This window comes from Polypterus senegalus, chromosome 7, assembly GCF_016835505.1.
Source record: "Polypterus senegalus isolate Bchr_013 chromosome 7, ASM1683550v1, whole genome shotgun sequence".
NCBI classification, from domain to species: domain Eukaryota; kingdom Metazoa; phylum Chordata; class Cladistia; order Polypteriformes; family Polypteridae; genus Polypterus; species Polypterus senegalus.
Window position 1 is genome coordinate 19,078,665 of NC_053160.1, and position 14,506 is coordinate 19,093,170.

Below are 14,506 nucleotides of genomic sequence, written 5' to 3' on the forward strand. Positions count from 1 at the left end.
CACGTTGTGAAACATTTTTAGTTTATGTCTTATGGTGTTGACTCTTTTAGTGTTCATACAAATATTTACACATTAAGTTTACTGAAAGTAAAAACAGTTGAAAGTCAGAGGACGTTTCTTTTTTTGCTGAGTATAGATTATCCCGTTGCAGCAGAGTACTTCTGAAGCTCCGTTAGGTCTGACCTTTGGGTCCCTGGACACCTCCGTGGCATGGTCATTTTTGCCCATTTACTCTGTGTAGCTGAATGACCAACTCTGTAAAGAGTTATGGTGGTTCCAAACAACTTCCATTTCACTATTATTGAGGCCACCATGGTTCTGGGAGCTCTCCAGGCTTTTGGAATGCTTTTATAACATTGCCTTGACCTTTGCCTCACAACAATTTGATCATGGACATTTACAAGGAGTTTCTTTGATTTTATTTGTCGTTTTTTATCCTGACAAGCAATGTGAATTGTGGGACCTTTTGTGCACAAGTATGCATATGCCTATCTAAATGATGTCCAGTCAGTTCAGTTTCTAGTCAAGTTCTAGACAAATTTCAAGGAAAATGAAGACAAACAGAATGTAGCTGACCACAACTTGGAGTGATGCAGCAAGGGGTATGAATACTTTTACAAACGAGCAATTTCAGTTTTTGATTTAAAAAAAAATATTGCAAACCTTTCTGAAAACATATTCTTACTTTGCTGTTACGGGTTATTGAGTGTGGATTGAAGGGTAAAAAGGCAAAATGTATTCATTTAAAATAAAATCTGCAGCACAATAAAGTGTGGAGAGAGGGAAAAGATCCAAATACTTTCTGAAAGCGCTGTCTGTGCGATACAGGATTCTGTAATTTGATTATCCCCTCGTCCCAACCAACTTAAACCGTTCAGCGTCGAAGGCACAAAAGAGGAAACTATCTTGAACGGGGAGGATACAGGGAGAAGGTGTAATTGAGGTTTTGAAAGACTTCTAGATACACATGTATTCAACAGTACTTTAAGTTCAGCACTAAAAAGGTTATTTTCTAGGTAGGCTGGGATTGACAAATAAACACAAGTTATAAACGTATAACGTGTATGTAATGTTTTCAAAATACGATTCCCTGTTTGCTCCCACACTTTAATTTAAACGTTCTTTAAATGTTTGGATTCCTAAGCTCACACCGCCGCTCGGTTAAAACTCTGTGAGGGCAGCGTAGCGACTTGGTCGGCCATCTTGTGATGGCTTGGAACACCGTGGCAGGCAGTTGGTCGGCCAAGTACATCGTGCGTCACAGTTGTGTCTGAACTTGTGCTTACATGATGTTAGTATAGGTAAGTGAAAGTGTTCTAATGTTTCTTTAAGTTACTCGTGTCGATGTGGTGTTGGTGGCGGTGCCCATTACATTCCAGTCAGCTGGCTGTCCTAAAGGAGAAACTGCTTAGTGCCGTACAGGGCACGAGAAACACGTGGGGGCAACAGCGTGAGCTGCTAAACAATGGCGAGGGGCGTACTTATTTTTTCCAAGTCGATACTGATTCCATGTGTATGGTATTTCTAAGAGCATAGATTTAGTAAAGCCATCTGTTGAATACGGACAGTCCTACAATGTCGGGCAGCTGTAGTTGCTCTTACATTGAAACTGGACTACTTCTGATACTACTATATGTGATAAACTCTTTGTTTTTAAATTTTATGATTTATGTCAGTTCTGTTATATTTGTGTTTTGTGTGTAGCCGGCTAAAGCTTATAACTAAATGGGCATAACTTAAACGAAGAATGCAATATTGGTAGAAACTATGAGTCAAAACAGCCCCACTTCACCCTTGATAAGTGGATAAGTGGCTGTTGCTGGTCATTTCGAACTTTCATTCTTTTTTTTTTTTGTTGTTGTGGATTGCAAGCCTCTTTCGTTCTTTTCTTGTTTAATAGCTTCATTTTGTTCTGAATGTACAGGAGTGCAGTGGTTAGCAGTACTGTCAAATGGGTCGAGCATACCACGAATCGCAGGTCTGATCCTTGCCTTAATAGACATTACATTTGGGTGGTCGGAAAAAAATAACAGGTTCAGGTTTTCCATAAGGCTGCTTTTATTTTTTGCCATATTATAAGAAAAGCACAAAAATTTAATGAAAATAGTTTTAAGTCTCTACATATGTCAGTTTTTATGTCATCGAAACTGAACTGATGACACTTGTTCACACTTGTACTTCTACAACATTAGCACTCTCTTTGTTGAAGCTTGGCTATAGTTTATGACCAATCGAAGTATAAACTATTTCTGTTCCTGGTCCTTTGGCACCACCCAGTCAGAAAAAAGATACAAAACAATACAGAGAGCACCGCCTAAATTCTTTATATATTTTGAAATGGTAAGTAAAGCAATAAAAGTAAACACCAGTACAGAATGATTATTTTAAATTTATGTTAATGAATTCTTGCCATATTTTGAAAAAGTTTTCAACTGATCCTCTTAAAGGGAATCTCCGCACCACATTAACACATCTCAAAAAGAAAATCAGAAGAAGTTCTGTCTGGAAGTGCATTCTGTTTGAGGCAGTTGAATTTCAGTGCGTGCTTGTCAGAAACATACTTCTCATGAAAGAAGTAAAGGCAAAGCTCACGCACATGGCTTTCATTATTGTCATTTTTATCCCATTATGGAGATGTCAGTTGAAATTGTTCAACTTGTAGATGATGAAATTAATCACTTCTTAATACCATGTCCTACACAGTCCTGCTAAAGAAACAGAGGCTTTGCATTCATTTTCTGATTGGATGTCTATAGCTGTCAGTTCGAGCATCCATATCAAAGTGGCATATAGACTTCAGGCTCGAAGGGAAAAACTTGCAAGCATCCATATAGGAATATGTGAGAGAACTACACCACTGGTAGTGCTAACAACAGCTGTAGCAAGTAAATATCAAAACAAGTTTCAAACAACATGACTGACTTGTGTTCACAGACAGTGAAATGAACTGCTCCATTCATTAATACTAAAGTAAAATTTATGTAGTGTGTGTTGTGATGCTTCAAGCACGTCTCTTTAGTAATGCAACATATACCGAGTTATTAGAATCACATTGCAGAGACATACAGTTACAGTAATATGGGCAAAACACCATACTGAATATGAACCTACAGATGATAAATGGGTGTCAGTCATTTGGTTTTTGAAGGCAAACTAATATTCATGAGTATAACCCTTAGCATGACGAAAGTAGTGAAAACACAGCATATCATATATACAGTATTTGAGTGGTATGCAGTGTAAGGCAGTGTCTCAGATACAATTAAATGACTACAAGTAACATCAATATGTTCATTTTCTGATTCTGTATTTGTTCAGATGCTAGACAATAAAGTCTGATCACTCATGAAAGATACTTTGGAAACAGAACAACAAAGGCTGTTTTTTCAAGAGTTCTTGAATAATGGATCAAAGTAATACAGATAAGTCTGATATAACACAAGAAGCCTTGAATTTGGGACAAATGTAAAAAAAAAAAGGACAGATAAGTTATTTTTTAGTAAGTTATTTTACCAGCTAATGATGCAAATTTATCATTTGGAAATGCTACAAACCTAACAGCGGGATTCTCTGATGAACCAGATCAGGGCAGCGCAGGTCAGGTCAGGCTGGGGAGCATGCACTGGTACAGTGCTTTGCCGCACCCACCACCACATGGAGCCACCTTCACCACGGTCACTAGACTCATGGGAATCAATACAATCCTCTTAGCCAGCCCTATCAGTCCCTTGAAGTCACCCATGACCAGAGGAGTGTCACCTCGTGGGCACCAATCAAACACCGAGCATATTTACGAATAAAATGTCTGCCTCACCAAGACATTACTCCTGGCCAGTCCCAGGTCTGTACACCTCCGAGAGTGCTGCCACTGAAATACGGAGTTTGTGCAGCTTCTCTGACAGCAGAGGAAGATGATCATTATGCCGGAGAGACGAGACGCTCCATGCACCTACCTGGATGGGCCGCCTCAAATTGGGACTCGAGTGGTGCTGTGCAGTGGGTGACGCCTCAGCACCACACTAGTTCTGATCCCGATAGGCCTGACCCTGTTGGCTGTCTGATGGTTTTGACTCTTCTGGGGTTGGGGCTCCTGAAGGTTTTTCCCCATCCCCTTCGTAACCCGAGCAGCCTTCTTGTGTCCAATGATGCTGGTCAGTGAAGAGACAATTTTAAGGGTGTTATGAAGGACAGTTAAATTGGGATGGAATATTTATATTTGTGTGTAATGTGTACATACAGTGCTGTGCCGGTGGTGTATGCTTATTTTAGTTTCACAGGAAATTAACCACTCATCTGTGACTCATTGCATGTTTGTTGTTATGACATACATCCAATTCTGTTACAGCGGTGCAAAGAACATTTTACATTATGTTTAACATGCCACATTGAGGACAATTTCCTTTTCATCGTATTGTATAAAAGTTGTCTGATAAATGCCCATCAACGTGAATTGTGAAGATGTTTTTGTTAGACCACTGAGAACCGTAAGACAAGAAGACATGAAAAGGTTGACATTAACAGTAGACATTCAGCAGGATGTCAGTTGGTAGAGTTCAATCTTATTAAAAAAAAAAATCTTAAGGCAAGGTAAATTAGCTGCGTTGATTAATTATATTTTTAACTACATATTTTCTTATCCAGCACTATGTGTCAGGTGGTTAAGTGACCTTTCATACTATCCCTTCAGAAATCCTCGTATTCTTGTGCTGTACCCCAACAATTTCTTTCAGCTTTCAAAATCATACACTAACTATCCATGGAAGTGATATACCTAAGCAATCTATTCCCTGTTTTGAAAGTAATTGTTTTAGGTTTAAGCCTTATGTATGTGTGTTTCTTCCAGGTGCCCTGGTGTCTACTCATAGTTCAAAGGCATGCAGGTTAGAGCTTAAAAATGTAGAACAACTTTCATTAGAGAGGTTATGATGATTTGTCATAATTAATAATTATTTACTGTGGGGAAAAAAAATCCTATTGCTTTTTTCACCACTGTTAATAAAATTGGCATATTGGTTACTTCTAGTAGCATAGATGGCTTTTTCGTATCTTACTATATGGTTAGCGGTCATGTTCTTGTGTACAGATAGCCCGGCCTTATTAGATAGCTGCTCAAGTTTCCAACCCATGGCCTAAAGCTGGTGGAGTCCCGATATGAACCAAAAAGAAGTGTGAACAAAAGAAGTAGCTCTTGGTTTTATAGGGGTCAGAGAGTTGAGTCCAATATTTTAGTCAAATATTGTGTCCATATCTTTAGTAAGTGGTAAATGACTAGGTTGTTGGTTAATTAATGATATTAATTAGTGCTGATTGGAACATAGAAGAAAGAATACAAAAAAGACACAGAGAACATTTTTTGTATTATAAACCAAGCCGGTTGCGATTCATTGATTTCAAACAGTTTCCTATACTTTATTGTGCCAATTTTTTTTAAATTCTGTTTTATAGCTCTGTAGAGTCACTTTTTTGGAGTGTTGCCATTTTGAGTCAAACTTTTAACTTAAGATTTATTTGTTGTGTGTTATGATGATGTGGATCAGATATGGGAGCTTTGGGAAGGCATTCATTTTGACCATATTATTTATCCGAGCTTACATTAAAAGGGAGGGTTGACCATTGTTTTGTTTTGGATCACAACATCAACCATTCCATTCCTGACATTTGCACTATCATAACTGCCGGCACCTAGTCTTGAACCCGCAATGTCTGGATTAAAAAGGCTGTCAGAAGCAGCTCCGTGTTTATCAGTTCAAAGCATCTGAGGACCTTTTGTCTGGACTAGGATGTATTGCGTTGTGATTTCCCAACAAAATTATTATCAACATCTTTTTTTCTCTCATACTACAAACATTGTGTTTAAAAAGATTTTTTCACCTCCTTATGGTGGTTATCCCCAGATTTTAAAGTGTTCCAATATTATCAGTGAATTATTCAATGTGGTCTGATATGCCAGAGAATTTGCTGGAAAAATATGCTTTTATTCAAGATGATTTTGAACTCTGAGATCTTCTTAAATTCACCTTCTTCTTCTTTTGGCTGCTCCCGTTAGGGGTTGCCACAGCGGATCATCTTTTTCCATAGCTTTCTGTCCTCTGCATCTTCCTCTGTCACACCCATCACCTGCATGTCCTCTCTCACCACATCCATAAACCTTCTCTTAGGCTGGGGTTATACTTCACGCAATGCGACGTATGCTGCAGTGGACGCTCCTGCTACGCAAACGTACTGTTTATATTTGCGCACGTACTTTACATAAACCTGGAGGAATCCACCAGGTGGCAGTGCAAGATGATATCGCGGTGAGAACAGGTTCGGCTTTGCTGTGTTGTGAATTGCCTGGAACACCCATTAAATTCCGATGACACCTTACCGCAATATCTCTGAAAAGGATGTTTAATGATTAAATCCATCAGTCCAAGGATTTGTCCACTTCAGCTAGCATTTTTCATGAAGCAGAAACAATCCCTGTACGAGGCATCAGCTCATCGCAAGGTGAATACAAGCACTCACATACACTAGCGTAATTTTAGTCTAACCAAATCTGCATATCTTTGGAAGGAAACTGGAGAACACTGAGGAAACCCAGCAGAAAAACATGTAAACTGCAGGCTGGGAATATCAGTGACATGACTCCCTGCAAGACAGGAATGCTAACGCTCCTCCACCGTGTCTCGTAGAAGAAGCGTGCACACCAATCTCGTGGGACTCTGACGTCACATTCCAACTTTTAGAACACTGCGCCCCCCGACTTTTTGCTGGTACTGCAACTAAAACATGCTTCATGTTAATTTCTGAGGACCTGCTCAGGGAACGCATCAAGTGAATGCGTGGCAGTCATGATGCAGGCGCGTACGCATTCTCAGTGTGAAGTATAAACGAGCCCTTAGGCCTTCCTCTTTTCCTCTTCCCTGGCAGCTCTATCCTTAACATCCATCTCCCAATATACTCAGCATCTCTCCTCTGCACATGTCCAAACCAACGCAATCTTGCCTCTCTAAATTTGTCTCCCAACCGTTCAACTTGAGCTGACCCTCTAATGTACTCATTTCTAATCCTGCCCATCCTTGTCACACCCAATGCAAATCTTAGGATCTTTAACTCTGCCACCTCCAGCTCTGACTCCTGCTTTCTGGTCAGTGCCACCATCTCCAACTCATATAACATAACTGGTCTCACTATAGTCCTGTAGACCTTCCCTTTCACTGTTGCTGATATCCGCCTGTCACAAATCACTCCTGACACTCTTCTTCACCCATTCCACCCTGCCTGCACTCTCTTTTTCACCTCTTTTCCATAATCCCCATTACTCTGTACTGTTGATCCCAAGTATTTAAACTCATCCACCTTCACCAACTTGACTCCTTGCATCCTCACCATTCCACTGACCTCCCTCTCATTCACACACATGTATTCTGTCTTGTTCCTACTGACCTTCATTCATCTCCTCTCTAGAGCATATCTCCACCTCTTCTGGGTCTCCTCAACCTGATTCCTACTATTGCTACAGGTCACAATGTCATCAGCAAACATCATAGTCCACAGGGACTCCTGTCTAATCTCGTCTGTCAACCTGTCCATCACCATTGCAAATAAGAAAAGGCTCAGAGCTGATCCCTAATGTAATCCCACCTCCACCTTCAATGCATCCGTCACTCCTACTGCAGACCTCACCACAGTCACACTTCCCTTGTAAATATCCTGTAAAACTCTTAACATGCTTCTCTGCCACTCCCTGTTTTCCTCATACAATACTACAACTCCCTTTGAGGCATCCTATCATATGCTTTCCCCAGGTCCACAAAGACACAAGGCAACTTCTTCTGGCCTTCTCTAAACTTCTTCATCAACATCCTCAGAGCAAAAATTGCATCTGTGATGATCTTTCTTGGCATGAAACCATATTGCTGCTCATTAATCATCACTTCACCTCTTAACCTAGCTTCCACTACTCTTTCCCATAACATCATGCTGTGGCTCCTCAGTTTTATCCCCCTGTAGTTACTACAGTCCTGCACATCCCCCTTATTCTTAAATATCGGCACCAGTACACTTCTTCTCCACTCCTCAGGCATCCTCCCACTTTCCAAGATTCCATTAAACAATCTGGTTAAAAACTCCACTGCCGTCTCTCCTAAACACCTCCATGCTTCCACAGGTATGCCATTTGGACCAACAGCTTTTCCATTCTTCTTCTGCTTCATAGCTGTCCTTACTTCCTCCTTGCTAATCCATTACACTTCCTGATTCACTATCTCCACATCATCCAACCTCTTCTCTCTCTCGTTCTCTTCATTCATAAGCCTCTCAAAGTACCATTTCCATCTGCTCAACACACTCTCCTCGCTTGTGAGTATGTTTCCATCTTTATCCTTTATCACCCTAACCTGCTGCACATCTTTCCCAGCTCGGTCCCTTTGTCTAGCCAATTGGTACAGGTCATTTTCTTCCTCTTTAGTGTCCAACCTCTCATACAACTCATCATACGCTTTTTCTTTAGCCTTCACCACCTCTCTCTTCACCTTGCATCATATCTTCTTGTACTCTTGTCTACTTTTATATACTCTAATGTACTTCCCCATTCCACCACCAGGTTTCATTTTCCTCCTTCCTCTGTCCAGATGTCACACCAAGCACCCTTCTTGCTGTCACCCTTACTACATCTGCTGTAGTTTCCCAACTGTCTTCACCACCACCCAGTACCTGTCTCACCTCCTCCCTAAACTCAACCTTGCAGTCTTCCTTTTTCAACTTCCACCATTTGATCCTTGGCTGTGCCCTCACTCTCTTTGTCTTCTTGATCTCCAACGTCATCCTACAGACCACCATCCTATGCTGCTTAACTGCACTTTTCCCTGCCACTACTTTGCAGTCTTCAATCTCCTTCAGATTGACTCTTCTACATAGGATGTAATCTACCTGTGTGCATCTTCTTCCACTCTTGTACGTCACCCTATGTTCCTCCCTCTTCTTAAAATATGTATTCGCCACAGCCATGTCCATCCTTTTGGCAAAATCCACTATCCCCTGACCTTCTTCATTCCTCTCCTTGACATCATACCTACCCATCACCTCCTCGTCTCCTCTGTTCCCTTCACCAACATGTCCATTGAAATGTGCTCCAATTGCCTTTTCCCTTGGGTACACTGTTCATCGCTTCATCCAACTCACTCCAAAAACCTTCTTTCTCATCCATTGCACACCCAACTTGCGGTGCATATGCACTAACAATATTCATCATCACACCTCCAGTTTCCAGCTTCATAATTATTACTCTGCCTGACACTCATTTCACCTCCAGAACACTCTTGACATACTGTTCCTTCAGAATAACACCTACCCCATTTCTCATCCCATCTACACCATGATAGAACAATTTGAATCCACCTCCAATCCATCTGGCCTCACTCCCTTTCCATTTAGTCTCTTGCACGCACAATATATCAACCGTCCTTCTTTCCATCATGTCTGCTAACTCTCTCCCCTTACCAGTCATACTGCCAGAATTCAAAGTTCCTACCCTCAGTTCCACTCTCTTTACCTTCCTCCTCTCATCCTGCCTCCGGACACGTCTTCCCCCTCCCTTCTTCTTCTTCTTCTTCTTCTTCGGCCAACAGTAGCCCAATTTCTGCTAGTACCGTGTTAACTAACAGTACTGGTGGCGGTCGTTGTTAACCAGGGGCTCGACCAGTCTGGGATGGAAATTTATATTGTTGTCCGCATATTGATTTGGCAATATTTTTACACTGGATGCCCTTCCTGACGTAACCCTCCCCATTTTATCTGGACTTGGGACCGGAATGAAGAAACACACTGATTTGTGCATCCCCTGTGGCTGGGTTGTCTTCATAAATTCGTCTAAAATGTTTAAAATTAATAATAGAGATGATTGTAAATGGGAGATATAAAGCACCATATCATTAGCATAATAAAGTATTTTCTGTGTAAGCCCATCTCTGATGATCCCCTTTATCTCCGATTGTTGCTGTAGATGAATAGGTAACAGGATTTACAAAATGCACTAGTGATAATACACACCCTTGTCTGGTTCTGTGCTCGAATTCGAAGTAGTCTAAGTTAATTTTATTAATACAGACTGAAGCTTCTGAAGTAGCATAAAGTAATTTAATCCATAAAGATATTTTTGGGTCAAACCCAAATTTGTGCAGTCGGTTAATAGATAACCCCTTTTATCTCTATCGGAAGCTTTTTTCTGCACCCAAAAATAGCAAAACCTCTGAAGAGCCAGATTCTATAAGTAAATATGTAATATTAGATCTGTCTTGATGTTTTGGTCAAGAGATGAGTGATCAAGAAAAAAAAAACATGAAATGTGAGTCGCTGAGGTTTGAAAAACAAAATGAAAAGAGTAGTGATACTCACAATGTTGTTCAAATGGACAAATCTGAAGACAATAATTAGGTTGGAACCTTAAATAATTCCATTTAGATTTTTTCTGAGCTGTCAGATATGATTTCTTAAGTGGAATCCATCCCCTAATTTAAACAGAATTTGGATGCACTTGAACACACAGCTGCATCCTAATTAGCTAGCTCCCATGGCGTCAAATGTCATGTAGCAGATGACTTACCAGCGTAATCTTAGTTTTATCAGATTAAGAATCTTGTTTCTTACATTCTGAGAATCCTTTTGGTGCCTTTTTTGCCAACTCCAAGCAGGCTACGTGTGTCTTTTACTGAGGAGAGGCCACTCTGCTATAAAGCCCAGAGTGTTGCTGTCACTGTTGTCCTTCTGGAAGTTTCCGTTATCTCCACATAGGCTCTTTGGAGCTCAGCCAGATTGACTTTTGGGTTATTGATCATTTCTCATACTGTGGCCCTTTTACCATCATTGCTCAGTTTGGCTGAGTGTCCAGCTATAGGAGGATTTGTGGTTGTTCCTAATTTCATTCATTTAAAAATTATTGAGGCAACTGTGCTCTTCAGAACCTTCAATGCTGCAGGAATTTTTTTGTAGCCTTTGGCTGATATGCGACTTGATACAGTCCTGTCTCTAAGATCTATGGGCATTTTCTTCAGCCCCATGGTTTATTTATTTTTTTGCTCTGATATGTTTTGACATTGTAAGAGTATCTACAGACAGGTGTTTGCCTTTTCTATTCATGTTCAGTTAATTGAGTTGACCATAGGTGAACTGCACACATGTAAGAAAATATCAATAATGATCAATAGAATGGGGTGTCCTTAAACCAGATTTTAAGTGTCACAACAAATAACCTGAGTTTATCAATGTATTTTTTCAGATGCTTAATTATTTTTTATTTCTAAAGTCATGTTTTATTTTTGTCATTTGTCAGCTGTTATTAGATGTTACTTGATGAGTGGAAAAACTATTTCAACGATTTAAGTGCAAGGCTGCAACATAACAAAATGTGAAAAAGTGAAGGGGTCTAAATAGTTTTTTTTTTTTTATCCACTGTAAATTAGAGTTTCATTGATTATGTTTCACCTGACTGGTTCTGATTTCTGTTTCTTTTAATGAAAATTGGCTGTTTAAAATCTGATTTCTTATTCTGGGCCACTTCATTCCTTGTGTTGTTGTCTGTTCAGATGTAACCTGTGAAGGCTGAAGCTGTATAAATCAGTTTATTAATTAACTATTAAAACATGTTTTGACAGTTATAAGCACTCTAACAGACTCTAACAGATGAACTTTAAAGTACTAGACTTCCCGCACCTTGCTAGGAACACATTTTTCGTTTTATTAATATTCACTGAATATGATTCCATCCAGCAATCTGTTTTATAGTCCTGCTTTCATGCAGTTCTATACAAAAGCAAATTAAACTAAACTTCTTAAATAAGACATAACTACTAAAACTGACTTCACTAAGCCATCCCTAAATCCAAAAGAATGTAAAGGTTTTCTTCTTTTACAATTCAAATCAATACAGTATACAGTACGTGTTTTTAAATGACTTTTAACATTAATGGAGAAACCTAAAATTAAAAACCATTCCACACAATTACGTAATCCAGCCATTCCATTCGGTACCACGACTCTTGTGCCCAGAAGCCCATCTGTCAAATCAAACCAACAGATTGTCCTTGGGTCATACTTAATAAAGGTCTTACTTAATAAAAGTTAAATAATAAAATAATAAAAGGATGCATTGCTTAATAAAAGTTTTACTTTGTAAACAAGTCATAGGCATGTTTTATAAAATAAAAACATACTTATTAAAAGTCTTGCTTAATGAAAAAAACGTATAAATACTGTGTAAATCAAAAATCAGTGTGCGATATTTTCAGTCGCATTCTCATTGTGTGGACATTTATGAAACTTTCAGTTTCTTGGCTATCACATATGGAATAACCTTCATTCTACAAAAAAAAAAATAGACTGACATGTTTCTTGTAAAAGCCGTTTCATTTTGGCTATTTTTGAACCCAGAACAGAACTTTAGGAATGGTAATACCCTGTAACACAAGTGAACAGATTAGAAGATTTTAGCTGTGCTAATGCAATTAGAAAGGTTTCTCTAATAACCAACTAGTATGAGCACATGACTACTTAAGGGTTATCAAATCTAAGGGAATTTACAAGGAAGACATTGAAGGACACTGAAAAATTGGGTTTTAAAGCCATATGTGAATAATAAATTAAAAATCAGTTTTGTCAAGCAGTATTTGTCTTTATACACACCAGTAATGCCTTGGCTATATTTTAAAATCAATTTAATGGAATCAAGATAAAAGTATGAATTTCTATCAAAAAATGAAATTCCTGGGTGTCCCCAAACTTTTGAACCCATAGCTTATTTGAATTAGTATATGTGAAATTGTAAAATTTAACACATTGTATTACAATTTGCATTTAGTCTGAGTCAGTAGACTTTTACTGACACTGACATGACTCCAGTAACAGAATAATTGCTTCTGAATCCACAGGCCAGAATAGTACTGCTCCTTAGATTATGCTGCTGAGTTTAGCACTATATGTTCAGCTCATGGAAATAAATGTAACAATTTCTGAAATATCGAGACAGATTATGTCAACCAGTGATGTGATTGCCCAAGCATTTACCTCAGAAAATGTATCTTGTAGATGCTTCCTCTCATGGCTTCTGAATTCATGTGCGAAGCTAAGCAGTTGAACAAAGTGCAACGGACATGCACAGGCTAAAAATTCTTAACAGTAACCTAGTTAAGGGTTTACATCTACAGGTAGTCCCCAGGTTACAGACATCCGACCTGCGACATACGAACGGGGCCGCAGCTGCGACGCATGCGCCTCAGTAACTGCCGCTCTGTCATCTTCAGCCTGGGGATGCTGCAAGCGGTGGCTGGATGGAGGCTGGAGGGGTGGCGATTTTGCTGCTCACACAGTGTAGCATCCCTCGGGCGGCTCCCAGCAGCAAGCGATTTCACTAGGCTGCCCGTTTATTCTCGGTGGGCGGCTGGTAATGCTGCAAGCAGTGACCCGGTTGTGGCTGAAAGGTGGCCATTGAGGGTGAACGGGGTGGCGTTATAGTGTGCCTTGGATGGCTGCGTGTTGAATGGGGTGCGACGGACACTTCAGGTGGCATACTGTAGTGGAGGTGACTGTGAGGTGGGCTGGTGATGACCTCCCCTCGCTGCCCCCTTTCATTCTCAATAGCAAGCCTGCTTGTACTGTTATGCACATAGCAGGAAATGGTCTCTTGTCAGTACAGGGTGATCCAGATCTAATTATGCAGATCCAGATCGTCTGGATGACATTGATTTATGCAGGGATGATTCAAGTTTGGCGCGCGTCAGTCGCACACTGCTCGATGGTCCGGGATTTTTCGGGTGATTTTTCTATGTAATAAACTGAATAAGTTATAGCGTAATGAAAAATTGCATAATTCGATCTGGACCACCCTATAAATCAGACGTGTTGACGTCTGGTGCCTTCCTGCTGTGATAACATGTACAGTGCTGTGCAAAGGGCTCATCTTAATCTTTTGTCTTCACCCTTCAAGAATGTCTCTGAAACACAAATCTGATGCAAGTGCTGGTGATATAGTAGAGAAAAACCATCACCATTGAAAATAAAGTAGAAATAATAAAAAGGTTAGAGAGAGGTGAAACGCCATCATTCATTGGCAGAGCACTTGGTTACAGTCGGTCAACAATAGCATTTACTAAAATAATGTACCTGTTCCGACTTACATACAAATAAGTACAAACCTACAGTCCCTATCTCGTACATAACCCGGGGACTGCCTGTTTATATAATATATATTTGTTGACAAGGTTTTAGAGACTAACTGTTTTTCTAACTGGACTATTAGTTTACATAGCATTGTAAAAAAACAGGTTTCTGTGAATTATCAGATTTTTAAAATGTACTGATGGATGTTAAGAATCTTGGTCAGTGAAACCTGTCATTATTGATTTAGTTGATTACTAAGGAGTTCTTAGTCTTCTGTTTTCCCAAAATGTGTTTTGATTATTGGCTTAGCTTGAATTATCCATGTGAGAATTTACTCTCCAGTTAATTCTCTATTAAGGAAATCTTCAATCAG

At 39.7% G+C, this 14,506-nt stretch overlaps 1 protein-coding gene across 1 annotated transcript in view; it reads left to right on the forward strand.

The window, feature by feature from the left end:
- The first annotated feature begins 1,202 nt into the window (after positions 1–1,202).
- zcchc7 (zinc finger, CCHC domain containing 7) overlaps positions 1,203–14,506 on the forward strand; it is a 342,249-nt gene continuing 328,945 nt past the window's right edge. Inside the window, exon 1 of the mRNA XM_039758295.1 lies at positions 1,203–1,301. The gene's annotated coding sequence lies outside the window, so the exon portion shown is untranslated. The remainder of the gene's footprint in view (positions 1,302–14,506) is intronic.